The 17,583-nt window shown below is 47.3% G+C and overlaps 1 pseudogene across 1 annotated transcript; it reads left to right on the forward strand.

The window, feature by feature from the left end:
- The first annotated feature begins 1,764 nt into the window (after positions 1-1,764).
- LOC147096463 (uncharacterized) lies at positions 1,765-14,987 on the forward strand (annotated as a pseudogene). The gene is made up of 4 exons (XR_015074589.1): positions 1,765-1,772; positions 5,069-5,395; positions 6,308-6,583; positions 13,974-14,987. The product of XR_015074589.1 is annotated as an uncharacterized LOC147096463 (transcript).
- The last annotated feature ends 2,596 nt before the right edge of the window (positions 14,988-17,583 follow it).

Here is a 17,583-nt window from a genome sequence, read left to right on the forward strand (position 1 = left end):
ATACCTGTCCTAGTGTTGGTCCAAACCAGTAAGCTCTCCTCCTTGGTCTCTCTCCAAAAAACCGTTGCACAAGAGTGAATGCTGCAAAATGGCTGCCCTTTATAGTGCAGGGTAAGTGCCCTTTAATTAGCGCTCCCCGCGGCCCGCCTCGGCTGTGTACCGTTCCACTTCACAGTCGTTCGGGCCGCCTGGCGCACAATGGGGCGGCGCGAGTGAAGTTCCGGTTCGGGGCGCACAAAGGGCGTTGCACTAGTAAATGACGTCATGATCTGCGCGCGCAGCAGGGCGCGCGCTAAGACTTTGCGCCGGCGCTAAATGTGTACTGAAGTTGGGGCGAGGCGCAGATCGCGCTGCGCCCGGGCGCTAAGCGCCTAGCGCTCGAGATCTACTCCTCCTAAGGCGCTAACGGCTGGCGCGCCCAACTGAATTTCTAGGCCAAAGACTCTTAAGAGAAGGATGAATCATCCGTCTCTAACTAAGGAAGTAAAGGATGGTATCAAATTGAAAACAAAAGTATACAATGCTGTGAAGAATAGCGAAAGGACAGAGGATTGGGAAATTTAAAAAAAAAACAGCAAAGGGCGACTAAAAAAGTGATAGAGAAAGAAGATAGCTTATGAGAGTAAGCTAGCAGGAAATATAAAAACAGACAGTAAGAGCTTCTACAGGTATATAAAAAGGAAGAGAGTAGCTAAAGTAAACGTTAGTCCCCTAGAGGATGAGCCTGGGGAATTAATAATGGGAAACAGGGAAATGGCGGAGACCTTGAACAAATATTTTGTATCGGTCTTCATGGTAGAAGACACTAAAAGCATCCCAATAATGGACAATCAAGGGGCTATTGGGGTGGGGGGGGGGTTAAAACAATCACTATCACTAGAGAGAAAGTACTAGGCAAACTAATGGGAGTAAAGGTGGACAAGTCATCTGGACCCGATGGCGTGCATCCTAGAGCCTTAAAAGAGGTGGCTGCAGAGATAATGGATGCATTGGTTGTAATCTACCGAAATTCCGTGAATTCTGGAGGTTCCAGCGGACTGGAAATCCACAAATGTAACACCCCTATTTAAGAAAGGAGGGAGACAGAAAGCAGGCAACTATCGACCAGTTAGCCTAACATCTGTCATTGGGATAATGCTGGAGTCCATCATTAAGGAAGTGGTAGCAGGACATTTAGAAAATCATAATATAGTCAAGCAGAGTCAGCATGGTTTTATGAAAGGGAAATCATGTTTGACAAATTTGCTGGAGTTCTTTGAGGATGTAATGAGCAGGGTGGATAAAGGGGAACCAGCAGATGTCGTGTATTTGGATTTCCAGAAGGCATTTGATAAGGTGCCACATAAAAGGTTACTACACAAGATAAGAGCTCACAGGGTTGGGGGTAATGTATTAGCATGGATAGAGGATTGGCTAACTAACAGAAAACAGAAAGTCTGGATAATGAGTCATTTTCAGGTTGGCAAACTGTAACTATTGGAGTGCCGCAGGGATCAGTGCTGGGGCCTCAACTATTTACAATCTATATTAATGACTTGGATGAAGGGACCAAGTGTAATGTAGCCAAATTTGCTTATGATTCAAAGATAGGTGGGAAAGCAAATTGTGTGGAGCATGCAAAGTATCTCCAAAAGGATATAGATAGGCTAAGTGAGTGGGCAAAAATATGGCAGATGGAGTTTAATGTCGGAAAATGCGAGGTTATCCACTTCGGTAGGAAAAATAAAAAGGCAAATTATTATTTAAATGGGGAGAGATGACAAAATGCTGAGGTACAGAGGAATCGGGGGGTCACTGTACATGAATCACAAAAAGTTAGCATGCAGCTACGGCAAGTAATTAGGATGGCAAATGGAGTGTTGGCCTTTATTGCAAAGGGAATGGAGTATAAAAGTCGGGAAGTCCTGTTACAACTGTACAGGACATTGGTGAGACCACACCTGGAGTACTGTGTAAAATTTTGGTCTCCTCATTTAAGGAAGGATATACTTGCATTGGAGGCAGTGCAGAGAAGATTCACGAGGTTGATTCCAGAGATGAGGGGGTTGACGTATGAAGAAAGGTTGAGCAGGTTGGGCCTATACTCATTGGAGTTTAGAAGAATGAGAGGGAATCTTATTGAAACATATAAGATTCTGAGGGGGCCCGACAGGGTAGATGCAGAGAGGATGTTTCCCCTCGTGGGGGAATCTAGAACTAGGGGGCATAATTTCAGAATAAGAGGGCACCCTTTTTAATTGGAAATGAGGAGGAATTTCTTCTCTCAGCTGGTCGTGAATCTTTGGAATTCTCTTCTCCAGTGAGCTGTGGGGGTTGGTTCATTGAATATATTTAAGGTGGAGATAGACAGATTTTTCAACGATAAGGGAGTCGAGGGTTATGGGGAGCGGGCAGGGAAGTGGAGTTGAGGCCAAGATCAGATCAGCCATGATCTTATTGAATTGCGTAGCAGGCTCGAGGGGCCAAATGACCTACTCCTGCTCCTACATCAAAAAAATATAATATATACTCATTGTTCAGTCCCTCTGTGATCTGTTCCTTGCCATTCCAGCCCTTCACTGTATTACACTGTGCAGAGTGGTGTGGAGATGCCGGTGTTGGACTGCGATGGACAAATGTAAGAAGTCACACACCAAGTTATAGTCCAACAGCTTTATTTGAAATCACAAGCCTTCAGAGCGCTGCTCCTTTGTCAGGTGAAGTGGAGAGATGCATATAGACACAGCATATATAGTCAGGGAATACTGCCAGATGATTACAGGTAATCTTTCTAACTGCCCTTTATCACACCTTGGCAGAGAGATAATCACAGCAATCAAAGGTGTGAATGGTGTCCAAACAGGTCAGTCAGGAAAACATTACGTCAAAGAACAATGAGGTGGGGTCACAAGGGTCAAATGTTGCAGGTGTTGAAGGCAAACACGGGTCACAACCAACAGAGTACCCTTCATCGTCCAGTACTTCCCCGGAGCGGAGAAACTATGCCATATTCTTCGCAGCCTTCAACATGTCATCGATGATGATGAACACCTCGCTAAGGCCATCCCCACGCTTCCACTACTTGCCTTCAAACAGCCACCTAACCTCAAACAGACCATCGTTCGCAGCAAATTACCCAGCTTTCAGGAGAACAGCGACCACGACACCACACAACCCTGCCACGGCAACCTCTGCAAGACATGCCAGATCATCAACACAGATACCATCATCACACATGAGGACACCACCCACCAGGTACATGGTACATACTCATATGACTCGGCCAACATTGTCTACCTCATACGTTGCAGGAAAGGATGCCCCGGAGCATGGTACATCAGCGAGACCATGCAGACACTGCGGCAATGGATGAACGGACACCACACAACAGTCGCCAAGCAGGAGTGTTCCCTCCCAGTCATGGAACACTTCAGCAGTCAAGGACATTCAGCCTCCGATCTTTGGGTAAGCATTCTCCAAGGCGGCCTTCAAGACACACGACAATGCAAAATCGTCGAGCAGAAACTGATAGCCAACTTCCGCACTCATGAGGACGGCCTCAACCGGGATCTTGGGTTCATGTCACGCTAGATGTAACCCCACCTGACGTAGGGTCATCCAGACTCGAGTCGTCGTTGGCTTGTTCTCTCTACACAGATGCGGCCGGACCTGCTGTGATTTCCCGCAAAAAAAAAAAATGTTTTTTGTCTGTTTTTTGTTTTTCATACAGACCCCAGCATCTGCAACATTTGACCCCTTGTGACCCCACCTCATTGTTCTTTGATGTAATGTTTTCCTGACTGACCTGTTTGGACACCATTCACACCTTTGATTGCTGTGATTATCTCTCTGCCGAGGTGTGATAAAGGGCAGTTAGAAAGATTTCCTGTAATCATCTGGCAGTATTCTCTGACTATATATGCTGTGTCTATATGCATCTCTCCACTTCACCTGACGAAGGAGCAGCGCTCCGAAAGCTTGTGATTTCAAATAAAGCTGTTGGACTATAACTTGGTGTTGTGTGACTTCTTACAACTGTGCAGAGTGTTAGGGTGAAAATTCTATAGCTTAAAGCAGCAACATAAAGAGTTAAAGAATGTATTGTAAGAAGTGAACGTGTAAATAAGAAACATGGGCACAAGACAAAACAAACTCCGCTTAAGACAGGGCAGGCTCAGCTTGGGCTTTATAACATTAGCTGCCCTCATTTTGTGTTAAATTCACAAAGCTTCCATCTTTGTCCCATGAGGATTCCCCATAGTATGTCTAAGTGCTGTTGTGGTGGGCAAGGGGCAGGAATTAACTGTTTGTGTCTGCTCCCATTAAAACCATTGTGCTTGACATTAATTGAATTGAGGAATAGTGGACATTTTTAAGTAGTTTCTTGCCAGATTGAGGGTAGGCAAGATAATTGATAGAAGGCCTCCAATAACAGTTATTGAATGTGGGAAACACTAAATATTTCACATTTATTCAGTGGTGCAGCCTTCTGCAAACTATTTGCTGGAAGTCCTTTGGATGTATTAATGTAATTCTACTATTCTATAATGCAAAGTCGATGAATCAAAATTGTGTGTATTGATGAGTTACAGTAATTGGTAGCTGCAAAACGTTCCATTTTGTAATTAACTATTAAGGCGCGCCCAAAGTTCTGGAAGGTTCCATATCATTTTATGTTGCCAAACTAATAAACTGTGAGGAAAGGGGACTTGTTGCTGGGGGAGCGTGATTGGTTGAAGACACCTGTGTGTAATATTTTGCTATAATGTATAAAAGAAGTTTCAATACCTTGTTGCTAAGGGAACGTGATTGGGTGAGGACAAGAGAATTGTTGCTGGGGGAACATGATTGGATGAACACATTTGTGTGCAAACTTTCAATATCTTGTTGCTGGGGGAACATGATTGGGTGAACACATTTGTGTGTAGTGTTTTGCCTGTATAAAAGAAGTTTCGATACCACTGTAACGGTGAGAAGGAGATCACTAGACGGTGGGGTCTATGGCTCTTCTCCCAGAGCGCTCTGAACAGTAAACTGTGAGCTTCTACTTTGAGACAGACTCGAGTGAATCTATTTTTCACCAACACAGAGCATCATTATCCGCCTCCCCGAACTCTGTCACTAATCTCTCCATTGGAGAAGACATCAGGTTTCCAATCAATCACCGTAGCAATGAGAAGTATGAAGTGACATTTAGACGCAGATCGCCGGTCAGTCTTAAAATCATGGCTTGGAATTCTGACCAGCCAGACAAGCCATATGTGACTCACCCACCGGGTTCAGTTTCACCGAGATGGCTTTTTTGAGCTGCAGAATGTCCAACTTGATGACGATGGGGTGTATGAGATACAGATGGACTACCTTGGAAAAGAACTGAGGAACAATGACTGGGATCTGTTTAAAGTGTGTGTGTTTGGTGAGAACTGAGCGACCAGTCAGAATGCTAAGTGCTCACATGATACAGCGACGGGAACAGGCCAATGTCCCAGTAATTTTCGTTTGGCCCCATGTGGCCTCTTTATTAAGGGGTCGCGCGGACCGTTCAAAATACAAAGCATGCCTGGTTTTTGCATTCAAAAGCTGACAAGCCAGCTGAGCAGGATCCCTGATTTTGCAACTTAATTTAACCCTTTATGTTTTGGAATACTTCTGGAGAATCTGAGTTGCTCCCTCTAATATCTCCTTCTTGAGGTGGGGTGCCCAGCACTGAACGCTGTACTCCTGATGGGGTCTAACCAAGACTCTGTACAACAGAAGAATCACGTCCTCACTTTTGTGTTCCAACCCCAGAGACAAAGGCCAACATCCCATTAGCCTTTGATTACATGTTGTACTTGTTCACCAGCTTTCAGCAATGTGCACTTCGACACTCAAATCCCTTTGCTCCTTCACAGCTCCGTTTCTCACCATTCAGAATATATTCTGTCTATTTCAGTATATTAAATATCCAGTTTATATCTGGTATTTCCCCTTATTGATGGAGATCGCTCAGCAAGTTTTGGTTGTGTTTTTTATTTCTGTGTGGCATCCAAGATCAGAAATACAAATATCTGATCGGCTTCAAGTCAAAGTGTGGTATTGAAGAAATTTCATCGACTATTTTTGTGAAGGAAGGATTCCTGCCCTCATTTGGGCTGGTCCCCATCGCAATCATGGTCCATGTTATGATGAATCTTCTATATTTGCAATTCTGATGAGGGGAAATGGGGTCAAAGCATTGGCGGAGGTGGTGAATATCTCATCTGAAAGACGGCTCCTCCGACCGTGCGGCGTTCCCTCGGTCAGTCAGGATTAATCTTGCCGCTGAAGATATTTTCCTGTCTTTCAGAGCCTGTGTCCGAGCCGGTGGTTGTGATCACTGGGAACTGCTCATCAAACCTCAAACTGAACTGTTCAACTGCCAGAGGAACAAAGGTCACCTGTCGGTGGGAAAGGCAATCAGCTGGTGGTGTTGGCAATTCCACGTTTCACGGAGCCGTGCTACAGCTCGAGGACACTAGTGAGCAGGAGAGTCACACCTACACGTGCATCGCGGAGAACCCAGTCAGTGAAAAAACCAGCGACCCAGTCACAGCAGAGCTGTGTGATGGGGACCGAGCCAGGGGTGAGTGAGTGAAAGACCCGGGTAATATTGTCCCAGTTCAGATGTCCCAATATTGTCAGGGTCCCTCAGTCCCCTGGAGGTGGCGGGGGGAGGGTGGGGGTGTCCCATCATGTTGTTTATCTTTTTGTACACGTTAAATCGCAGTTTCATTGCTCACTGAGCATCATCCTGAACCGAACCAGAAGTGTAACAAACTAGGCTCCCTTAACAGTTTGAGAATGAGCGGACAAATTCAGCGATCTGTGGTCCCAGGGCTTTGCTGGAGGGCAGGGCTGGAACACGAAGGCCGATTCTCCGACCTGTGCTCCAGTCTGGGGAGGCTCTGTGTAGGGAGCACAGGATCGAAGAACAAGGCTTGAAAATGAGTGACTGGGGTCGGTGGGGGGAATCTGGTCTGAGGGTCTCTGGGCGAGGGCCGACAGTAAAATCAACCTGTTGGTTCCTGGTTGCTGTAAAGTGTTGCTCTCTGGAGGAGAGCAAGGAGCTTCGGTGTGGTGCCCCCCACAGTGGAATAGCCCACTGATGCTGATGGGTGAAGGTGGTACCGGACACCCTGTAACAGCCCCCTGGGACTGAGGGTGGTGGGGAGGGGTGAATGAAGTTGTGTGTACAGATCCTGATTCTGGGAGAATGGTCCGAGGGTTTGTAAATAATAATGGAGTATTAAATGGAAGTTAGAGGTTCAACGCAATGACTTTAATTCTTCCAGGGCCCAGAAACCATTGGATTGCTGTCCTTGTCCTCGTTCCTGCAATCTCCCTCATGATACTCGTTTATGTTATTGTGTTGGGGAGGGAACGAATCAGAAATTCTACACTGAACCGTGAGTCTCATCTTCCGTCTCTTCATTCCTCTTCATTCTCCTCCACTAATATAGAACTGAGGTGAAGTCACATGGGTCGATGTGAAATGTTGGTGGTGAGGAAATGGCGATGGGCGGAGAGAATTGTCTGTAACTGAGACACAGATTCTGTCAATTCTGCTTGTCCTGGACTGTGGGCCTGTTCCGCAGGCATTGACTCAAACTTGGGGCCTTCCAGCCAGAGAACACTTTCACCCATTCGCGTGGCTTGGATTCGAGCCCAGGCCTGTGAGGTAAAGGGGCAGTGTGGAGGCCTCTCTGCGATACCCACTCACCCCCCATCCCACAACATTAAGTGCTTCATGTTCAGTAATGTCAGACGATCCTGGAACATTCGAGTCTGAATTGGCCTGTCTTTCTCCACCAGTGCTGACTGGCCACTGGAGAGGGCCCTTCATGGGGAGAGAAACAGTGGCGGCCTCACTTGTCTGGAGTTCTGGGTGTGGGAGAGTGATGGAGGGGCTGGTGCAATACCCTCCCCAGCCAGGTATCCCATGGTCCCATAGAAACATAGAAGATAGCAGCAGGAGAAGGCCATTCGGCCCCTCGAGCCTGCTCCACCATTCAATGAGATCATGGTTGATCATCCAAATTCAGTACCCTGTTCCTGCCTTCTCTCCATATCCCTTGGTCCCTTTAGCCTTAAGAAATATATCCAAATCCTTCTTGAATATATTAAATGAATTGGCCTCTACTGCCTTCTTTGGTAGAGAATTCCACAGGTTCAGCACTGTGTGGTTGAAGAAATTCCTCATCTCTGTCCTAAATGGCTCACCCCTTATCCTTAGACTGTGACCCCTGGTTCTGGACTCCCCGACCATTGGGAACATCCTTCCAGCATCTAGTCTGTCTAGTCCTGTTAGAATTTTATAAGTTTTGATGAGATGCCCTCTCATTTTTCTAAACTCCAGCGAGTACAAGGCCAATCGACCCAATCTCTCCTCATACATCATTCCTGCCATCCCAGGTATCAGCCTGGTGAAACTTCGCTGCACTCCTTCCATGGCAAGAACATCCTTCCTCAGATAAGGCAACCAAAACTGCACACAATACTCGAGGTGTGGTCTCACCAAGGCCCTGTACAACTGCAGCAAGACATCCTTGTTCCTGTACTCAAACCCTCTTGCTACGAAGGCCAACATACCATTTGCATTCTTAACCGCCTGCTGCACCTGCATGCTTACTTTCAGTGACTGGTGCACAAGGACACCCAGGTCTCGTTGCACTTCCCCTTCTCCCAATCTATTGCCATTCAGATAATAATCTGCCTTCCTGTTTTTGACACAAAAGTGGATAACCTCGCATTTATCCACGTTATATTGCATCTGCCCAATCACCCAACCTGTTCAAATCATCCTGGAGTTTCTCGGCATCCTCCTCACAGCACACACGCCCACCCAGCTTTGTGTCGTCTGCAAACTTGGAGATATTACATCTAGTTCCCTTGTCTAGGTCATTAATATACATTGTGAATAGCTGGGGTCCAAGGACCGATCCCTGCGGTACCCCACTAGTCACTGTCCCCACTTGCACCCCAGAAATCTGACAGCACCCCACACTTAAACTCTTCACACTGACTCTGAGATTCTCCACTCCCCCACCCCCTGCTTGGCTTTCAGGCATTTTCTGCATAGGGTAACCTGCCAACTAATCCACGCAATGCACAATCCGAGCTAGCAGTTAAAATGCTGATCAATGACTCCCAGCATATTCCGTGTTGCAGTCACTTCCGACGTACGCCTGGATCTGTCACTTCTACTGGAACACAGCACAGTACCTGCTGAGTATAGGCTGAGAGAATTCTCCCATTGACATCCAGTGGGCTCCTGCTCTGTTATAACCCACGGCCTGGCCAATACAGTCTGCACTCTGACCTGGTTCAGTGTGGCTCCAATTGGAGTCAGCTCCTGAACATGAGCTGTAAACTGGGGAACCTGACTGGCCTGGATCAAGAGCTGATGTTTCAGAGCAGCACAGACAATCTGTGCAGGACAGTACAGTACACGGCTCCTTGATGTATTAATGGGGTGTGTGTCCTGTATGGTACACAGCTCCTTGATGTATTAATGGGGTGTGCGTCCTGTACAGTACACGTCTCTTTGATGTATTAATGGGGTGAGTCCTGTACAGTACACAGCTCCTTGATGTATTAATGGGGTGTGTGTCCTGTACAGTACACGTCTCCTTGATGTATTAATGGGGTGTGTGTCCTGTACAGTACACGGCTCCTTGATGTATTAATGGTGTGTGTGTCCTGTACAATACACGGCTCCTTGATGTATTAATGAGGTGTGTGTCCTGTACAGTTCACGGCTCCTTGATGTATTAATGGGGTGTGTGTCCTGTACAGTTCACGGCTCCTTGATGTATTAATGGGGTGTGTGTCCTGTACAGTACACGGCTCTTTGATGTATTAACGGGTGTGTGTGTCCTGTACAATACACGGCTCCTTGATGTATTGATGAGGTGTGTGTCCTGTACAGTTCACGGCTCCTTGATGTATTAATGGGGTGTGTGTCCTGTACAGTTCACGGCTCCTTGATGTATTAATGGGGTGTGTGTCCTGTACAGTTCACGGCTCCTTGATGTATTAATGGGGTGTGTCCTGTACAGTACACGGCTCCTTGATGTATTAATGAGGTGTGTGTCCTGTACAGTTCACGGCTCCTTGATGTATTAATGGGGTGTGTGTCCTGTACAGTATACGGCTCTTTGATGTATTAACGGGTGTGTGTGTGTGTCTCCTGTATACAGCTGCTCCATGTATAAGCCAGTGCCAGGTTTTGCAATGGGGCTCAGAATCCCTCTTGTCGCTGTACTGACAGCGTGAATGTGTCTGAAGATTTCCTTTGTTCCCTATTTCTAGTGAATAGCGAACACGCTCTCACTGTCACTACACAGCCCAGAGAAACCCGTCCCCCAGTGTGTGTCCCCTGTCCCCAGTAATCCAAGGGAAGGATTCGATCCTTCCTGGTTCATCAGCAGGTGTCAATATTTATTGTGAAATTCTCTTTATTTTAGGTGGAGGTAAACAAGAATTTGAGGAGTCGAGAGGTTCCCTGCGAGGAGAGCCTGAGCCTCGCTGTGTGGGTCCTGGAGATCTGCCTAGCGCTGTGTGAGCTGGAACTTGTGCAGTGTTACACACTCACTGCATCAGCTACCTCACCTCCTGCCTTCATTACACCCTGGTGTCTGCACTTCCCATTCATACTCCCGTATTCCTGCAGTCTTCCTCCAGCCTGAACAGACTGTGTGGGAAGGTGGAGATCTGGGAGAAGTCAAACTACTTGGGAAGCACCTCTGCGGGAACAGGGGGGCCTTGTGTTGAAGGTGATTTCTGACTGTACGTGTCTGGTTTTTGTACTTTTTCCGGTCTATTTGTTTATCTCTCTCTTGCCTTTTGATTTTTTTCATTTTGTTTTATTGCTAATTTGTTCATAACTGCCTCTGAGTGAGAAAGAAATGGAGGTGAGTGGGAGTAAGAGAATGTTGCGTTCCCTGTGCGGGGGTCGGTGTAATCCAGGGATGGACACGGATAATGTACTGAGAAATACTGTACAGTGTAAATATGTGTTTGTTTATAGTGTAAATCTGCTTTTTGTATATAATAGAATGAATTCAAACTGAAATGATCGATGCCGCGACCTGATCCAATGCACTCACTAAACCAATAACTACCAACTGAAAATAAAAACTTGCATTTCTGTAGCGCCTTTCACAACCTGTGGACTCCCCCAAGCATTCACAGCCAATGAAGCGTAGTCACTGTTGTAATGTAGGAAATGCAACAGCCAATTTGTGCACAAAAAGCTCCCACAAACACCAATCAGGTAATGAGCAGTTAATTGCTTATTTTTTAGTGACGTTGACTGAAGGATAAATATTGGCCAGGACATGGGGCAGAACTCACCTGCTCTTTTTCCAGCAGGGCGGTGGGATCTTTTACATACACCTCAGAGGGGAGAGGAGCCTTGTTTTAACGTCTCATCTGTAATATGGTATCTCTGACAGTGCAGCACTCCCTCACTAAGTCCCACTCCAGAGACTGCAGCCTATAATGCAGGCTGACCATCCAGGACCGAGGGAGCACTGTCGAAGGGGCCGCACTGAGGGAGTGCTGCACTGTCGGAGGGTCAGTACTGAGGGAGCGCTGCACTGTTGGAGGGTCAGTACTGAGAGAGCACCGCACTGTTGGAGGGTCAGTACTGAGAGAGAGCACTGCACTGTCGGAGGGTCAGTACTGAGGGAGCACCGCATTGTCGGAGGTGAGGCACTGAGGGAGCGGCGCACTGTCGGAGGGTCAGTACTGAGAGAGCACCGCTCTGTTGGAGGGAAGGCACAGTTCATCTTGTAGTTGGTACACACTGCCTCTACCACCCTTTCAAGGAGTGAGTTCTAGGTCACCAGCACCCTCTGGGTGAAAAAGTTCTCAACTCCCCTCTAATCCTCTACCAATTACTTTAAATCTATGTCCCCTGGTTCTGACCTCTCTTCTAGGGGAAATAGTTCCTTCCTATCTACTTGATCTCGGCCTGTCATAAATTTTATACACTTCAATCAAGTCTCCCCTCAGCGAGCGGCCCAGATGAGTTTGTTCAGTGAAGGCTGCAAGTCTGGTCAGGCTGAGATTGAGGAAATCCCCGGCCCCATTATTTGAGGAACTCTGGCCCGGGTCGGTGCAGTCCGGGTCCCCCTTGCACGGGGAGATCCTGCAGGATGATCTGTGTGAGATCTCTGTGTGATTTGCAATGTGACCCGTCTCCCTGTCCCTGGGCAAAGGCTCTGAGACCACAGGTTCATTGATGAGCTGAAACCCGGCATCACAGGCGGTGCGAGATTCTGTTTAAAGAGTCAGTGGGACACAGACTGACCAGGACCCTGATTGAGAAGCTTTCAGCAATGTTTACTTCGACACCCAAATCCCTTTGCTCCTTCACAGCGCCTAGTTTCTCATCATTGAGAATATCTTCTGTATATTTCAGTATATTAAATATCCAGTTTACATCTGGTATTGCCCCTTATTGATGGAGATCACTCAGCAAGTTTTCATTGAGTTTTATATTTCTGTTTCCATCCAAGATCAGAAATACAAAAATCTAATCGACTTCAAGTCAAAGTGTGGCATTGAAGATATTTAATCGACTATTTTAGTGAAGGAAGGATTCCTGCCCTGATTTGGGCTGGTCCCCATCGCGATCATGGTCAATGTTATGATGAATGTTCTATATCTGCAATTCTGATGATGGAAAATGCGGTCAAGTCATTGGCGGAGGTGGTAAATATCTCATCTGAAAGACAGCTCCTCCGACAGTGCGGCGCTCCCTCGGTCAGTCTGGATTATCTCCTGCCGCTGAAGTTATTTAAGGGATTTTCCTGTCTTTCAGAGCCCGTGTCCCAGCCGGTGGTTGTGATCACTGGGAACTGCTCATCAAACCGCAAACTGAAGTGTTTAAGCTGTCACAGCTCGAGGACACTAGTGAGCAGGAGAGTCACACCTACACATGCATCGCGGAGAACCCAGTCAGTGAAAAAACCAGCGACCCAGTCACAGCAGAGCTGTGTGATGGGTACCGAGCCAGGGGTGAGTGAGTGAAAGACCCGGGTAATATTGTCCCACTTCAGATGTCCCAATATTGTCAGGGTCCCTCAGTCCCCTGGAGGTGGCGGGGGGAGGTGTCCCATCATGTTGTTTATCTTTTTGTACACGTTAAATCGCAGTTTCATTGCTCACTGAGCATCATCCTGAACCAAACCAGAAGTGTTACAAACTAGAGGTTCAACGCAATGACTTCAGGGCCCAGGAATCATTGGATTGCTGTCCTTGTCCCCGTTCCTGCAATCTCCCTCGTGATACTTGTTTCTGTTATTGTAACAGGAAGAGGCTGTGCACAGTGTGAGATGGAGATGTTTAAAGATTGGGCACTCTGTGAAATTGGATATTAACATTTTAATAAGTCTGAATACAATCGTCCATTATTAGTGAAGATATTCAGCAGTCACATTGTGTTACGACACCATAAACAAATGAGAATTTCCTCTGCGCAGTATTTGTGATGTGTGAAAAGAACGGGTTTACCATTTCACAAGAAATGTTGCACATCAGCAATCCTCCATTTGATTCAGATGTTGCTGCAGATTGGGGTGGAATTTCACTCCTGGCAAAGTGAGCGGTGTGCCCGTGTGGCAGCACGCAGGCTCGGCCGGTTTTAATGGCCGTGCCTCCTGATCAGGCCCTTTGTCAACCTCCCGACCAAAAGAGGCAGGATGTTGGCACGAAACGGCTGCCCAGCCATTAAAATCAGACAGCAGGAGCCAGCCACTGAGCAGCCAGGGGACCGTCCCCGGCGCAAGGGAAGTGTCGCTGTGGGGAGGGGTTGGAAAGGAAGAAGATTGAAGAGGCCGTAAGTTTTTGAAGTGTGTAAAACCAGCGGTCAATCTGCTACGGCCTCTTCTCCGCGCGGCGGTAAGTGAGAATTCACCTCATGGAATCAATCTGCCAATAAAATGTAATCTTTCATTTCGATTCAGTAACCATGGATTCCAAGACAGCGCATTCGGAGTTAATACTGTCCGGGGACAGGATGAGCGTGACCCACCGAGAGACGCCTCATGACACCGCGGAGAGGTTAGATCATTATCCACGCATTCTGGGTTCTGCCCCATTTGCATCAGACAAACATTACTGGGAGGTGGAGGTGGGGGTGAAGACTGCCTGGGATATCGGCATTGCCAACAAGTCCGTCGGTGAGAACAACACAACTAACGCTTCCCCCAACATTGAGTACTGGGCTGTGCTGCGGAAAGATGAGAAGGAGTACAAAGCTGTCGGTTCAAGTGTAACCCCCTGCACTCTGAGCCTGAGACAGATACCAAAGAAGATTGGAGTTTACCTGGACTGTGAGGAAAAAACACTCTCATTTTACAATCCTGAAAGTCAGTCTCTTCTCCACACTGTCCCTGGTATCAGTGGGGATCTGTATCCTTTGTTCAGTCCTGGATTGAACCAAGGAGGCAAAAACCCAGAACCACTGAAAATCTGCCCTCCCTCAAACATTAGAGGTGACATAGTATCTTTGTAGGCGAGAGGTGTTTCTTAAAGTGCCTCGCAGGTCTGAAATGGAATGAGCCATTGACATTTATATTCATTTCTATTTTTTGTATTAAACTCATTAAATGTGATGTTCTTTATAGAGTTAAGATTCACTAGTTCAGTAGAAATATTTACAAGCATAGAAATGTGTTGGTGCCTTATCTGCATTAAAAGCCCATACGTCCCTCTCCCTCTGAGGTGCCTGGATTGAGCAGTTTGAACATCTCTGGAGGTCCCATCAGTCAGGCTGTGGTACTCCAAGCTGCTGGCTCTCTTCAGGCTAATAAGGCTCTTGGCCCAGATGGTTTCTGTTGTGTATGTACCTTTAAGAGAATAACTGGTCTCAAACTGCAGTACCGGCAGACACCACCCCTGTATAAAAGGCGCTAGTGAGCCTCTGTTGTTTTCAGTTTCACTATTGACTTCCATCAGTAAAGACTTATTTTGTTCAACTCCTGCTGTCCTTCTCTCAATCATTCATGGACGTAATACTGGCGACGAGCAGATACGAACCTACCTACAGTCTGCACCACCTCCTGGGATCCATTCCTACAGCGAAGTGAGCAGAGGTCGAGGCCAGAAAGAATAGACAGTAAGAGGCAATATAAACGGGCGTCGACCGTGGGCATCCGCCCCTGTGTTTGCGGAGTTGAAGATTGCTGGAGAAGCTGTCGGAAGCGGGGCCTGGTTCCTGTCGACGGTGCTTCAGCTAATCGGCCTGGTGGCAGGTAGTGCACTGATCCTTCCTGGGCTGCGGTGGTCGCGAACTCGAGCGGGTGGTTTGCAGCGGGGCCGAGCAGCGCTGTTGGGAAGAGAGAGGGTGGAGCACACAGGGCGCGGCCGGTGCTACGAAGCCGGGCTGCGTATAGACCCGCGAAGAGGGAGGCAAGAGTCCCACAGGGTTGTTCCACGACGGGAAAATAATAAAAAAAAAAAAGAAATATTAAACGCGCAAGAAACCGCGGAAAGCAGCGCTAACAACAGCGGGGAAGGCGGCAAAGCGCGGGAGGTGCCATCTTAATCAGCGGGGAAGAAGGCAAAGCGCGGGAGGCGCCATTTTAGATTTGCAAGATGCCGAAGACTGGCTGTATCACTGATTTTGATAATACAATAGAGGACTGGACCACGTATGTGGAAAGAGTCGAGGTATATTTCGAGGCGGAGGAGAAAAAGGCATCGATATTGCTAAACTTAATGGGCGCTAGAACGTACGGCCTATTGCGGGACCTGATTACTCCAGCCAAACCGAAGGCGAAGAGTTTTAACGAAATTGTTGTTGTCCTACAGGAACACCTAAACCCCGCACCGCTGTTGATAGCAGAAAGACTTAAATTCCACAGGAGAACTCAGCATAAAGATGAGAGCAATGCTGAGTACCTTACGGAACTACGCAAGCTATCAAAGCACTGCCAGTTCGGAGCAGGACTGGAAGATACTCTATGGGACAAATTTGTCTGTGGACTCCTGAGTGAAGGAACACAGAAGAAGTTACTCTCAGAGAAAGAGCTGACGCTAGATAAGGCTTTCAGCGTGGCAGTATCGTATGAAGCAGCAGCCAGGGGAGCTGCAGAAATTCAACAAAAGCCACAGGAATACGGCACCCACGAAATGACACGGGGATTTGCAAAATGTTATCGCTGCGGCAGAACTAACCATGACCAGAAGGACTGCTGGTCCAAAGACAAAATATGCAGGCAATGCGGGAAGATGGGACACATTGCACAAGTTTGCAGGTCTGGGAAGAAGACCGGCGACAACAAAAAGGCTACTAAGGAACCATACAAGAAAGTACAAAAGATGACGGACAGTAGTTCCGAAGACCAGATGAGCGATAGTGAATCCGGGAACAGGAGACTAAGCTGTCTCAAACTTCACAATGTAATCACAAAAGAGGCTTACCGAAACATTTGGGTCACCCTCACGATAGCAGGGTCCCAAGTTAAAATGGAATTGGATACAGGATCAGCGCTAACCGTCATGAATCGACGAGACTACGAGCGGCTATTTTCACACGTACCCTTGAGAGAGACATCCATCGTCTTGACGACGTATACGGGGCAAAAAGTATACCTCAGAGGAAAAATAAGGGTGCCTGTCGAATACAACGGCAAGAAAATACGGAAATTGTATCTCTACATACTGCCAAATGGTGGACCACCGTTATTGGGACGGGAATGGATCAGGAAGATAAACTTAGATTGGCACTCCATTCATGCAATGACGGTGGACGGTAAAAAAGATGAAGACGTCACTCCTGGATGATTGTCAACAATCTTAGCTAACGCCAGAGGTATTTCAACAAGAACTGGGCACGCTTAAAAGCGTAACCGCCTCGATAAAAATAGAAGAGAATGCAGTTCCCAAGTTTTTCAAAGCAAGACCGGTACCATATGCAATTCGCCCAGCCGTCGAGGCAGAGCTGGAGAATCTGGAGAAGGCAGGCGTGTTGTCTAAGGTCGACTGGAGCGAGTGGGCGACACCCATCGTTCCCGTCATGAAGAAAACGTTAAGCAATAAGTCCGGGGAGCCAAGGAAGATTCGCATCTGTGGGGATTTCAAGGTGACGGTGAACCCACTCCTTCACACAGTACAATATCCTCTTCCAAGGATAGAAGACATCTTCGCCTCACTGTCTAGAGGGAAGCGTTTTACAAAAATTGACCTAGCACAAGCATATTTGCAGATGGAGGTTGAAGAGTCCTCTAGGAGGTATCTCACGATAAACACTCACAAAGGTCTTTACCAGTATCATTGATTGGTATTCGGAGTAGCATCGGCTCCGGCGATATGGCAAAGAGCGATGGAACAAGTCCTGCAAGGGATTCCGGGGACACAGTGTTACTTGGATGACATCCTTGTGACAGGTGAAGATGACAGTGAACACCTTAACAACCTAGAACAGGTGCTCACTAGACTACGGGAACATGGGCTCCGAGCCAACCGCCCCAAGTGTGAATTTTTTAAGAAACAGATATCGTATTGTGGCCACGTGATTGATGAAGAGGGGTTACATAAGTCCCCTGACAAAATTGAAGCGGTTGTTAAGGC

This window comes from Somniosus microcephalus, unplaced genomic scaffold (assembly GCF_052327205.1).
Source record: "Somniosus microcephalus isolate GS21.2 unplaced genomic scaffold, FLI_Smic_1.0 unresolved_chr1, whole genome shotgun sequence".
Taxonomy (NCBI): Eukaryota; Metazoa; Chordata; class Chondrichthyes; order Squaliformes; family Somniosidae; genus Somniosus; species Somniosus microcephalus.